The sequence below is a fragment of the Panthera pardus genome, unplaced genomic scaffold (genome assembly GCF_024362965.1).
Source record: "Panthera pardus isolate Hobbes unplaced genomic scaffold, ASM2436296v1 HiC_scaffold_22, whole genome shotgun sequence".
NCBI lineage: Eukaryota > Metazoa > Chordata > Mammalia > Carnivora > Felidae > Panthera > Panthera pardus.
Window position 1 is genome coordinate 27,194,736 of NW_026526788.1, and position 14,267 is coordinate 27,209,002.

Here is a 14,267-nt window from a genome sequence, read left to right on the forward strand (position 1 = left end):
GCTTTTCTTTTGGCATAAAATGCACTATTTGTCTTGTATCATTGTATTCTTCAAGCATATGTAATAGCAGAACATTTCAAAAATAGAATTAGGCTGAGCTGTTAATGATCAGGCAAACAATATCCTTTACTCTTTCTTGTGCTACTTATAATTTGAATTTTTAAAATGTTTTTCTCTTCAAAATGATCTTAATTTGAAGACACACTGATAAACCTGTATCATAACAAAAAAATAATTCTGGGAGTGAAAGCAATTTTGAAGATAAAGCTATCAGAATTATGATTTATGTAGAATTTTGAGAAATTGAAATCAGCTAACCAGTAAATCTACTAGTGCATACCAAGTCTAGAATGTAGACAAATGACTCAGATTTAAAAATAATAAGTGATGTGCATAAACACTGGAGATCTTCCAGTTCAACCCTCTTTTAGCAGTTGAAGAGACGGGGTCCATATAGTTTAAAGGATTCTCACAATTATATTTTGGCAAACCTAAGTCAAGAACTTTGGATTTTCAAATTCTCTATGTAATACTTTCTTCATCTGACCAAGGCACATAAAGTAACATTTAAAGTAACATTTGTGAACTTATCCCCAGTGTCTCTAAGACTATAAAATCATCTGCATGAATGAGTCATGGAGAGGATTCCTTTTTCCATATTGTTCTGCTGTCAATCAATCAGGTTTATTATGGGTCTTTACTGAGCTGTGTATTGCATTATTTTTCATCCATTTAATATATATTTATCGATGCCAGGTCCTTTGCTATGTTTTCAAAATTAGATGTTAAAGCAGAGTAAGGGGGAGATGAGAAACACAGGCACTCAAAAATATATAGTCTATTTAGGTACATGCAGAAAAATTGAGCATATCCAGAACATAAAACATTTAAAAGTTATGGTAAGCAGTATGTAAAATTGCCCAATGACCTTGCCTCCTGATATTCATACCCTGTTTTTAAGTAGCTTAGTAAGCCATTGAACTTAGTAACTCCTCTCTAACAAATTGAATATGGCAAAAATGATGATATACCACTTCAGAAATTAGGTTATACTGAAAGGTTGGCTTCTAGTCTAGGCTCTCTCTTTCCCTTACTGTCTCCCTTGTTTGGATTGCTTGCTCGAAGGGAAGCCAGGTGCCATATTGTGAGAACACTCAGCACATGAAGAGGTCCACTGAAGTCCTGTGCAAAAAAACATGTGAATGGTTGGAAGCACATCCTTCAGCCCTGGTTGAGGTTTGGATGAAGGCAACCCTGGCCAACAGCTAAGCTACAACCTCATGAGAGACCCTGAGCCAGAACCATGCAGTTAAGCTGCTTCCATATTCCTGATTCTCAGAAACCATGAAATGGTAAATGTTTGTTGTCTTAATTTGCTAAATTTTAGGGGTTTTATGCAGCAATAGATAACTAATATAGAGAGGATAAGTTCTGCTGTCGTTCTAAGTTTTTGAGGAGGTAGGGTAATGAAATGGTAATTTGGTGGACAAATCATAGTACTGGAGGAAACAAGCCACAAAAGGCGGAGTCAAAGGCTTGCCCATTCACTATTGAGATATATTGTGTAAGTGAGTTATTCTAAATAAGATGAAAGTTTAGCCACCAAGTTTTCAGAGCTTGAAAAGACTTCAGGAGAAAAAAAAAGGATGATCCATCAATTTGGGGTACAAAATGGCCAATTTTGAAAGCTTACTGAGGACTTTCCAAAAAGAAAAAAAGCAATTAATGACAAAAACTGATTGTCTTATTCTGTATGATTAAAGTAGATTGTGTGTGTGTGTGTGTGTGTGTGTGTGTGTGTGTGTGTGTGAGAGAGAGAGAGAGAGAGAGAGAGAGCATGTGTGTGTGTGTGTGTGTGTGTGTGTGTGTGTGTGTATGCATGCTATTGTGTCTTTTTCTTGGAACCTTGAAATACATTTTGGGGGGAAAATAAATGAGTTATGAAGCAACAGTTACACAAGTGGTATAATTACAAGACTTTGCCAATTTCTATAGAATGTATTCACATAAAACTTATTCAAGATCAAGAATACAACAAAGCAGGAGACTGAATGCGCCTGCCAGGATCAGGACCCGGAGCCTTGCAGGCACATCTACACAGAGTCCTTTCCTAGTCACACAGGGTGCACTTTATTTCTGGGTTATGAAATGCCAAGATATATACAAGGAAATGTGGGTTTGGGAGAGTTCAGGGAAAAGATACCAGCGGTCTTTCATGTCCCACTGGTCGTATAGCCAATTTGAGCAATGTAACTAGTTAAACAAGTGTAAACCATCAATGTACACAACAACACATTCTAAGTTACTAGCTAGTCCATCATCTTTATCATAGCTGACAGTCAATACTAGACTTCGGCACACCTCAGAAGATAAGCGTAGAGATGTCCCAGTCATGATGTAAGATAACTCTGTTTTATACTATGACTTTAAACACAAAATAATTATTTTACATATAATATAGCAAATGTACTGCACATATATAATTATAATAATATTAAATATAGTAGATATGATAAAATAATACATCTACATATACTATAATTATAAATGGATATAGACATACATGTGTGTATATATGTGTGTGTGTGTGTGTATGTATACACACACACACACACACACACACATATTCACAATAGACATAAAAGATAATGTTTACCATGTAAGAAATCTGATTTCTTGTGGTGCTTGGGTGGTTCAGTCCATTAAGCATCCTATTCTTGGTTTCAGCTCAGGTCATAAACTCACAGTTCATGAGTTCAAGCCCTGCATAGGACTTTGCACTGGCAACGTGGAGCCTGCTTGGGATACTCTCTTTCTCTCTCTGCCCCTCCCCCTGCTTATGCTCTGCTCTCTCTCTCTCTCTCTCTGTCTCTTAAAATAAATAAATAAACTTAAATAAAAAAGAAATCTGGTTTCTTGACAATGATAAAAGACATGAAAAATATACACAATAAACAAATATAAATAGTTAAGTATAAGCTGATAACAATATAATCAGACAAATTTTAGGATTCTGTAGTTAGGTTCATGATAGTCTAAGCCTCCTGGGTGGGATTCTGTACTACTATCTTTTGGAGAGGACAGTGAATTACTTCCTTTATCATGTGACTACTTGAATGATTTGGTTTGTCTGAATGGCCTCCAGGCTCCTTTCAGAATTTTTTTTTTTCCTTGCACTCTACTGACTTTCTGTTCTACCTTGGATCAGTCACTTTCTAGACCTACTAGGGATCTGCCATCTTGTCACTTTATCCATTACATTGCTGAATTAGATTCACAATTTCAGTTTTCCGTATCTTACTCTTTCTGCTCTTTCCTCTTATTTTGTTTGAACAACTTTTCAAGTTCTCAAAAAGTGTTTCTGCAATTTAGTCTGGGTTCTTGTGCATACAAAACACTTTTTATTTTGCCACACATTTTGCATGAATGAAGTACTCTAAGTTCAAATTAATATTCTCACTGAATGTGAAGCCATTGCTTCATTGTTTTCCAGAATCCAGTGTTGCTGATTAAGTCAACATCAGACAAGGCGGAAAGTTAATCTCCTTGATGGCTTCTGCTTGTGCATATTCCAGATTGAGGGGTTTGCTGCTATCTTTCTTCCATCTGCATGTTTCGAGATACTTTCTATCTTCTGGATTTGTTTTCTCTTGATAAGTGCATAACCATGCATTTGTTACTATGGGTTTATTTCCTTTTGTGTCTCTTTACTGTTAGGTTAAAGGGATGTTAAACTAAGGTTTGATAGATATATCTTGTCAGTCTGTGTTCTTGCTACCTCTTTAAATAGATTAAAAATGGGGAAAACCCACATTGTTAGATCCTGGACTCAAAATTATTTGACTGTAATTGCAAAGATAGAATGAATACATTAATTAAAACAAATAAGAAAGAAAAAACAATTTGCATACGGAAGTATTTGGTAGAAAGAAGAAAGTGAAGACACGATAAGAGAACTATAACATTTTAACTTGCTCCTTCCCTCATTTTTTTATCAAGACTCTAATTCCTTTTTCTAGTTACACAGGAGTTTTGTGGCAATAGTAAAGGAACACTCATAACTTTTTTTAGATCACTGTAACCTATAATCAACATGGATTTTAAAATATCTGGAATCTTAAAAGAAATATTGCTAGTAGTGTTTATAATAAATGATACCTTTAAAAGTCCCTACATCAGCAGAGAAATTTTATAATATAAATTGTTCACTTAACTTTAACTGCTCCAGATTTTGGCAGACAGTAAAAGTAAATGGTGGATGATCACCAGAATATATTACATTTTCTAAGATACCATTCGGTTACTAATACATTTCAGAAGAAACTTGTTCCAAGGTCCTTAGCCTGCTGTGTGGGATTGTTAAGCAGTAACACTTTCTTTTGTAATTGACAAAAGAGGAAGTTGAAAATTACCATGAGCTTGAAAATTTAACTTGGGAAATGAAAATACTTGGCAGCAGCAATCAGCATGGGCACATGGTGCAAAATAATTTCTAATTGCCTAACATTTCATTGTTTTTTTTTTTTCTTGAACTATCTCTATCTTCACTTAGTCAGTTAATGGACAACTGACCAATGTTTCTAGATACTCTTTACTCCACTTGATCTGTTCCCAGCATTATTCTCCCAACTGTGGCTGTGTTGAAAATATCCTTTCTTCCTTCAGTCAGGTCATCTCTTCCTTCATTGAAAATCTTGAGATATACACTATGTTCATAGTTTTTCCCAAGGTTATAGTTTTCACCAAGAGGTGAAATAATCCTTAACTTACCCAATCATAATAAGTTGTTGACTTACTGAAGAAAATATTCACATTTATTAATAAAGCTTGTGGATAGCACTGTCATTTGAAAATGTAGTCCTGCTAATTTGTTTTTCTCTTTACAATGGTATGATTTTTCAGCATTTGTTTTCATATCCACAAAGTCTAAGAGTACAAATGTAATACTGCCTTATTCTGGCAATAGCCATAGATACTGTTTACTTTAGAAATGCTTACGTCTTCACTTACTACACATACTCTCATCTCAGAAATGTGGCGATATCATCATGTCAATTGTGACCATGCCCATACAACCAGAACTACATTTAAAGAATCCCAGAAAAAAAAATGACATGAAGAATGTTGGAAAAGAGAGGTTGGAGAGGAAATGGCTAAAACTATAGTCAATCAAGCTCTGAAGTCCACACCAGTTACTTGACACCAAAGGATATGCAATATGATTTATACATTCTCATGGTTAATGTTCACTTCAAAGCCAGAGGAAACAAAATCTGAGAGCCATACCACCTCAGTTCATTTTCTAGAGTCAGTGACCTTGAGCCTCAAATTTAGTTTTACAGATGAGTATATAAAAGTTTTACCAGCTCATATCAATAAATATATAACCAGACTTTCCAGGCTATATATAAACATCTCTAAAAAAGTAAAATTAACTGTCTTTACAACTGAGGGCTATTAATACATGAAACAGATATTTATAACAACTGAAGGGAGTTATTTCATTAGTTTCATAAATCTGACTTTCAAGATGAAGTAGAAGGAAAGAGCCTCCTGCCAGATACTTGTCTCCATTTTTAAAAACATATACTATGTTACAGTTCACAAAGCATTTAATTTTTTTAAAATTTTTTCAATGTTTATTTATTTTTGAGAGACAGAGAGACAGAGTGTGAGTAGGGAAGGGGCAGAGAGAGAGGGAGACACAGAATTCAAAGCAGGCTCAAGGCTCTGAGCTGTCAGCACAGAGCCTGACGTGGGGCTCGAACCCACAAACCACGAGATTATGACTGGCCGAAGTCTGACACCCAACCGAGTGAGCCACCCAGGCACCCCATTCACAAAACATTTTACAGTAATTCTACTATAAAGAGACTTAATTGTTGGACTACCCAGTAGATAATAGCCTAGTCCAGAGCTTCCTGACTATGTTGTGACATGGGTGTGTTTTAGAGGGTTATTATTATTTAAAGGTATTGATCCCTGTAGCTCTCAGGATTGCTGGGAAGGACTTAACACTGCTTAAGACCCCAGAGCTTCTGATCCCCTCTGCCTTAAATAAACAGCCACTTCTTTTTCCCGGTGGTTATGCACACACTGTGATTTAGAAGGAACTAGTTTATGCTGTTACAAAATATGTTTACTATGTCTCCCTTAGTAAATCTTAAAATAAATGAAGTCAAAATCCCCATCCCTTTGGATTTAGAACAAAATCATACATATTGATACAGTATCACTGTACATTTGAACAATAATAGGATATAATCCTATTAATTGTTGGTCATTGTTGTTAAAAAATAAAAGAAGAAACCATTGAAGAGTAATTTTTTCACTTTCTTTTAAATTTTTAATGTTTTTTATTTATATTTGAGAGAGAGAGAGAGAGTGTGTGTGTGTGTGAGTTGGGGACGGGCAGAGAGAGAGGGAGACAGACTCTGAAGCAGGCTCAGGGCTCTGAGCTGTCAGCACAGAGCCTGACGCAGGGCTTGAACTGACCAACCGGGAGATCATGACCTGAGCCAAAGTCAGACACTTAACCGACTGAGCCACCCAGGCGCCTCATTTTCACTTTTTTACAGGACTTCACAGATTCATATACGTCCATCTTTGCCACTCTCTTGGCAACAGAATCACATTCACATCATACATTCTGTTAAGGCACATCCACTCTGGACATACTTAGGTTTAAAGTGTTATCATAATACCTCATTTAATAGATCTGCCAGGAAGAAAGCATGCTTTTATACTTGTTTTTAGATTTTATAAACCATCAGAAAAAAAAAAAATGGGTTTGACGGCAAGATGCTTTAATACAGTGCTTCTAACTGGGTGATTCTGGAAGCATTTCTGTTGTCCTGACATTGATGGTGACCAGCCTAAGTTGGTAAAATCAGTCCTCAATTTCCCTTCTTTGGGCCCTTTCCCTCCCTTGTTGATGTTCCTCCTCTCCTGCTCTTTAACACACCATCTCCCTTTGTGCAAGACCACAAAGCCTGTTCTTATACCAGGGAATCTGCTTGTATGAGGGTCTCAGTATGAGGCCAAGCACTGTTCTCCATAGGGGCTCAAAGCCAGTACTTGCAAACTCCCCTTGCCCCATACCAGCAGTCGAGGTGTGGGCACATGATTTAAACTCCACAAATATGATGCTTCCGCTGAGGAAGTTGAATTCAGAGCAAGTGGGACAAAAGCAGGAATTTCCTTAGGATTTTATTCATTGGTGGAAGTATCTGGAATGTGATGGCAATGCACTATCTGTGGGGACCAGTGTTACAACATTATGATGCTAATAATAGTATTAAGTGTTCAGAGAGGGCAGGAATGGTACCTCTTTCTTTAGGATGACTAACCAGATCCCTACATGCAAGATCCCTTGCGGTCTGTTTTTTCCACTTATCTTCTGTGTTTGTTAGTTTGTCTCTTTTTCTGCTTAATTTACCCATAGCTAGAGTCCATTGCTTGAAATCCAGATCTGAAACTGGAGCTTCATGCTTAATCCTTTTATATATGCTATATTTCTATGTGCCCTACCACATGAAGGATCATGAAATAACCCCGAATTAGTCTTTTTTATTGAAAATTTGTGAAAATAGGATCAGAAAGAACAATGCATCCTATTTCTCTTTCCAGATAATGTCTTTTTTGGCTGGAGAACATGCATCTAAGCCTGGTCATAGGAGTTTTAGACTTAAAGAAGGTACAAGACCTTTAGCACATCTTTGCACTGATGAATAGCCACCCAGCAGGTCCATACTCCCCAGTTCTTTTGTCAATGTTCTCTTCCTTTTAGGCCATCTCAACTCATCTTCCCTACCCATACCTCACTTAGCATCAGCCTCACCGTTAGATATTTTATATTTTCCAGACATAGGAATATTTCAGGCCCTCTTTATGATTTTATGAATTCACTTTTAAGCACTCCATATTATTTCCTCTTTTGATGATAAATTTCTACCATGTCAGAATGTATTCTTTTTATTAGTAAAGTTACTGTCCACAGTGGTTTTTTGGGTTATTCCACGCAGTTCTCTCAGGATCTACCCTTATCAAAAAGATCCAAAAAGCCTTTGCATCCCCAGTACATAGAGATTTCAGCTTTTATAGCACTTTTTTTCCTGACAAGTTTATATTTCTAACTACTTAAAATGGCAAGGTAAAAAAGTATCCTTAGCCCGTTAACTAAATATGGATCCTATTCAAATCCAGTTCTCTTTAGGCAGAAAGCAGGTTTCTGCTCAGAAGTTCTAGTAGCTGCTTTCTTCAACTCACAGTGGTGGTGCAGGATCCCCAAATCCTACAGCAATGGAAGTACTTCCAATGCCATGGGATCTCCCTTTGCTTTACAGAGGCTGGGTTGCCATTAAAAAAAAAAATTAATGTTTATTTATTTTTGAGAGAGACAGAGACAGAATGCGAGTGAGTTAGGGGCAGAGAGAGAGGGAGACACAGAATCTGAAGCAGGCTCCAGGCTCTGAGCTGTCAGCACAGAGCTCAACACAGGGCTTAAAGTCACGAGCTGTGAGATCATGACCTGAGCTGAAGTCGGACGCTCAACTGACTGAGCCACCCAGGCGCCCCAGGCTGGGTTGTCATTTAGCTTCTGATTTTAGCATCACCAACATGAAGACACCCTGCTATCCAGGTTAACCAAATGATCTACAGACAGAAGCTTCTTGTTAATGCTCTCTGTGTTAAACGGTGTAGATTCTAGCTGAAGCCAAAAGTAAGAAAGCATATAATTAGGAGGCCTGTCTCAAACTGCTACCAGGGGAAGGAAGTTCACCAAAAACAGCTTCCCAAAACAAGGCATGGTTGCTATCCCCGTACAGGGCTTTGCTAGAACCATTAATGAAATTAGGTTCAATGGGATCTTTCACCAGATGCACTTCAAGGATGGTTCTTGTAAGTAATAGAATACACAGAAGTCGTGATCTCTAGTTCAAAGGCTTGCTAAAGACCTTTCAGACATCTGACCCTAAGTTTTCTGGAAGTAGCTAATATCTAACTCTGGACAGTAATTAATTACTTCCCTGACCTTTTCTTTGCTCAAGCCTTTGACACAGTCTACGGTTTTCGAGTTTTGTTTTTGTCTTTCCCTGAACTGGGATGATAACTGGTTCATTTGCATATCTGTATTAGAATGTATCACAGTACAATATTAGAGTGAATTTTAAATTTAAACTTGGGAAAATGACTTAGGCACCTCTATTATGTGTAAAATGCTACTGTGAAACATAAAAATAATAAAGTATGGTGATTGCCTTTAAGGACATTACTATCTGCTTGGAGAAACTTGTATGTAAAGGACTGATTATGATACAAGGCAAAATGAAATAGCCATTAACTAGAGAACAAGCTCATCCAATGGTAACATATATAACAGGGCAATTAATTCTAACTGAAACAGTATCAGAAGCTACTATGTGAAGGTGGTGGCATTTGAGAAAGTGTTGGACAATAGTTATAATTTTAGAGGGACACTAGAGAAGAAAAGACTTTTCACTGTTAGAATAGAATTAGTACACGCATATAGACACAATTTAAGGGTTGTTTTGCTGCATTGTTTTGTTTTAATCTAACACCATGCAAGACACAATGGTAGGTCTGGAAAAGATGCAAAGAGAAATTTAAAAAATGCAAGACACACAACATTTTCTTCTATAGCTTATATTCTATGTTGAAGGAAAAAGTCATTTCTGTGTAAGTATATCTTAAGAGTTCATCAACAGCATATAGTTATCTAGAATTATAAGACTGAGTGGTAAGTCCTTTAAAATCTATAGTACATGAAACCAGAAAGAATTCCCTGCTACCAGAGGAAGTAAAGAAAGTTTCCCAGAGGACATGGGATATGAGCTGTTTCTTGAAAGACAGATAAAATGTGAAAATAAAATGTGAAACTACCAACTTAGATGGAGTAGAAAGTGCCTTTGGCCCAAAAAAGGAAGAAAAAACCTCCAAAAAACAACAACTTAGAAATGCATGTTCAGGTGAACTCAAATGCCAATAGAGTTTAAACAGATAAATTAAGTGAGTTAAGCAGCTAGGTATATAATGAAAGGGAGTGGAGGAGACTATGGCATGGTGGAGACTATCGCTGAGGCTCAATGAAAAGGAAACACCACTAAGCTCCAGCCAATTTCATAGCAAACTCTGTCCTAGAGTTGCCAGACTTTCCCATTTATTAGAATAAGCCATTCATCTGAGTTTTTCCATATATATAATGAATGTAATTTATAAGTATAGGTTATGTATATTATTTATATGTGTATTTAATATATATGTTATTTATATAGGTCATTATATATATAATTAGACACTAATTCTTAAGACAAAACAAAATTGTACTGTTCAAAACTACTGGACACATAAAAATTATTTTGAGTCATATTGAGTCATACCTAGTATATGGATGACTAATTATGAGACTCTGCTGGATTGTGGAGGGCAAAAACTGCTAAAAACTAAAGTCTTTGCATTTTATCTTATAATTATTTAAGGTTATAGACCAGAGATGCAACATAAGGATAGTAAATAAACATGTTTTCATCTGGCTACAAAATGTAGGATATTTTGACGTGAAGAATATTAAATGAAAGGGACTTGACAGGATTTATTGCTATTAACATTTTTTTTTAATTATTTTTAGATAAAATTCATTTTAAAAGTCTATGGTTCAAGCTGGCTGTAAGAAAAATGTATAAGAACATTTTGGAAGTATTCGTTGGTTCTAGATTCTTTTCAACTGTCTAATGTGTCTGTAAGAAGAAAAATTGCAACCATATGGTTCTTCTCCATTCTATTAGGGGAAGGATTCTGGGTACAGATTTTCCAGTTTGGGTTTGATGGAGTACTTGATGAATAACCCTTTGCTTGTCTTCACTGCAAGTTGCCAGCAGTGGATGCCACCCGGATATCTTGGTCAGGTTTATTTATGTGGCTGCTCTGTTTTGGTCCATGAGGCTGGCTGACATTGAAACCAGGTGGAGTTTGGTGGTTTGCAACAGATGCTTTGGGGACTGCTAATTTCTGAATTTGATAAGAGTCCATAAATCACATCCGAAAAATACTGTTTTCAGTCCCCTCTTGGTTTAGGTTTTTCCCCAAACCTAGCGTGAAAGAACTAAAGTTGGTGTAGGAATGTAACTTCTAAGCCTTCACATTAAAATTGATAAGGTTTGTTATTTAACCAAAAAAAGTCAATATATTTCCTCTCTCCTATCAGGAAATCCTGACAAATGAATAAGCTTCATAACGGAAAAATTGGGCAGAATAAAAAATACCACATGGAGATGACAAAATTATGCCTCTGTCGGAATGAAATGCAGTGTTCCAGATGTTGCCTACATTTCACACAAAGCCGACTGCTAGGGCTTATGAACAGTGCGAATTCCTGCAATGTAACAGGGCAGCCCTGCTTCCTAATGCTGAGGAAATACTTAGAAGATCATCAAATCTTGAAAATGTGCTAATGAGCCACAAAGTCTGATTAAAATCAAAGGTGCAATGTTCCAAAAACACTCTGTGATTTAGATAAGCAGGGCTTAGGTTTTATCATTGATTACAGTACTTTAAGGCAAATTTTGCAGTGTTAAGGAAGTCTGGGTCATAAAAACAATTCACAAAAGCTCCTTATTAAGTGATTTTCAGGAAGCAGGGTCAAGACCTGAGAACTGTATAAAGGAAAAGGAAAAAGAAAGGCCACCTATGTAGAGACCTTTCACTTGCTAAAATGTTAACTATTAAGGCTTCATGACACAAAACATGACATTTCCAATTACTTAATTTGATGATTATTTATAAATAATAAGTCCGAGTGATGAGCAGATGTGAACAAAGATGAACATCTTCTGTTATTTAATTATGGAGGATAGAATAGTTGGAAGTATTTTTCATAGCATCTCTACGGGAGGGAAAATGCTCACATATTTCAGCTTTGGTTAAGATCAAGCTGATCTAATTAGCATTTTCATCTAATTTATTGCTCAGAATTCCCTTTAGTAGGGCATGCTTTTGATAAATTTCAAGAAAAACTGGAGAAAAGTCTGGAATTAGACATATAAAAAAATGAGAATATTTCTCCAAAGATAAGTCAAAAAATTATTTGAAAAACAAAATGACAAAATTGGAAAGTCATAAATTATAGTTACATTAATAATGAGACTTACAGAACAGCCCAGAATTATTCTATACTTATTATATTTGGGGCACAGGATATGACTTACCTGGAGAATTTTAATTAAAGTTATATACAACTAATTAGAGGAAAAAGACTTCTCCATCTTCTGAATGAATGAATTCTGTACCCAATATTGGTTAGTTATCTCATAGGCCATTATAAATCATAGAGGTATTGACAAACTTGTAATTAAAGGCATAAATAACTTTGCTTTATTTTTATTTTCTTATTTCAGATTATAAGAATTGATTGTGAACAGGGTTCTTACAATACACTTCACATCCTGGACAGTTTAGAATTTCATTTCTATTTCTTTGCTTACAGCTCATATAAACTCTATCCTATGGAAAATGAAACTGTAAGCTTGGTACCTCATACAGACATTCTGACCATAACAGTGGGTCCAAAGGACATTACTAATATTAATAGAAAATTGAGACAGAGGCAAGATATATGTAAGATCCTGGTAGACCTGACCTATTCAACTCCCTGAAGGAAATTTTCATTTGGCTAAAAAGAGAACCCCTAGTGCATTCTTCTTTTACTTATAATTCTATTCTCAGAAAGTGGAAAAAAAATATCAGGTATCTCTGTACTTGATTTTGACCAACAAGAAGACCAGTCATATTTAGTTCATGGAAAAGACGCAGAACTACCATTAACACAATTAATCAATATATTTATTTCCTTAACTAAATATATCGCCATACGTCATTATGTGGTGTGTGGTACATGCCATATGACAACCACCAGGGCCGTATCTGGAACACCGGTGGCTTTTGAGTTGTTACAGAAATATAATATTAACAGTTATAGGTATAATATAGAAATATACTATCAACAGTTATAGGTATAATATAGAAATATAGTATCAACAGGTACCAATGGACCCTCTCCATCTTTCCTTAGCCTATCTTCAATGTTCCACTATTTTAGAAATGTTTTTAAAGAGATTATGAGAAAACCTTGTGCCAAGATTCACCAATGATTTTCTAGATCAAGCTGTTAGGAAAACAGTGACATTAATCATCAATTCTGTACCAACTGTGTGGTATGCCTCTTCAGAACTACTCCCCACTGAAGGTTGATTCCACCATTGGTGGGTTTCCCTTAGTCATTTAAATTTAAGAAGCAGCTCCCTCTCCTGTCCCTGCAAAATCACCCATCCTTATTCCTTCTACCACTTTAACAAAACAATGTATGGATCATCCGAATTTGATATGCCCTCTGCATAACATAAAGAACAATTCTCTAGGTAGAATCAATGCCTTAAATATGGAATTTCAAATATTTTAGTAATCATGGGTGCACCATCACCCTAGTGTTGAGTTAATTAGTAAGAAAAATTCAAACTGAGGATTTCACAGAATGCAAAGTTTTTGGATTTCACAGAATGCAAAGGTTTTCACAGGAAAAAGTTCTGCCATGATGATTTATAAAAATAATTGATTGCCCTTATTCAAATTATATCCATTTTCTTCTAAATCTGTATGAAATCAAATGCTTCTGTAAGTTTGTTGGAGAAATGTTAATAGTGTTTAATATAAGAATGCCATTTTACTGAGTGATTCAAAATAAGCATTTCCTTCCCTGTTTAAAAATAGGGGCGCCTGGGTGGCTCAGTCGGTTAAGTATCCGATCTTGGCTCAGGTCATGATCTCGCGGTCCGTAAGTTCGAGCCCCGCGTCGGGCTCTTTGCTGTCAGCACAGAGCCTGGAGCCTGTTTCAGATTCTGTGTCTCCCTCTCTCTATGACCCTCCCCTGTTCATGCTCTGTCTCTCTCTGTCTCAAAAATAAATAAAACGTTAAAAAAATTTTTTTTAATTATTAGGGGCGCCTGGGTGGCTCAATCAGTGAAGCATCCGACTTCAGGTCATGATCTCACAGTTTGTGAGTTCGAGCCCCACTTCGGGCTCTGTGCTGACAGCTCAGAGCCTGGTGCCTGTTTCAGATTCTGTGTCTTCTCCTCTCTCTGCCCCTCCCATGCTCATGCTCTCTCTCTCTCTGTCTCTCAATAATAATAAACATTTAAAAAATTTTAAAAAAATATTAAACTGGGTGCTTCAACCAAAACACAATCCTCATTCCA

At 36.3% G+C, this 14,267-nt stretch overlaps 1 protein-coding gene across 3 annotated transcripts in view; it reads right to left on the reverse strand.

Annotated features, from left to right (window-relative positions):
• The window catches only part of CTNNA3 (catenin alpha 3), a 1,799,646-nt gene that overhangs the window by 452,521 nt on the left and 1,332,858 nt on the right, over positions 1 to 14,267 (reverse strand). The window lies entirely within an intron of this gene.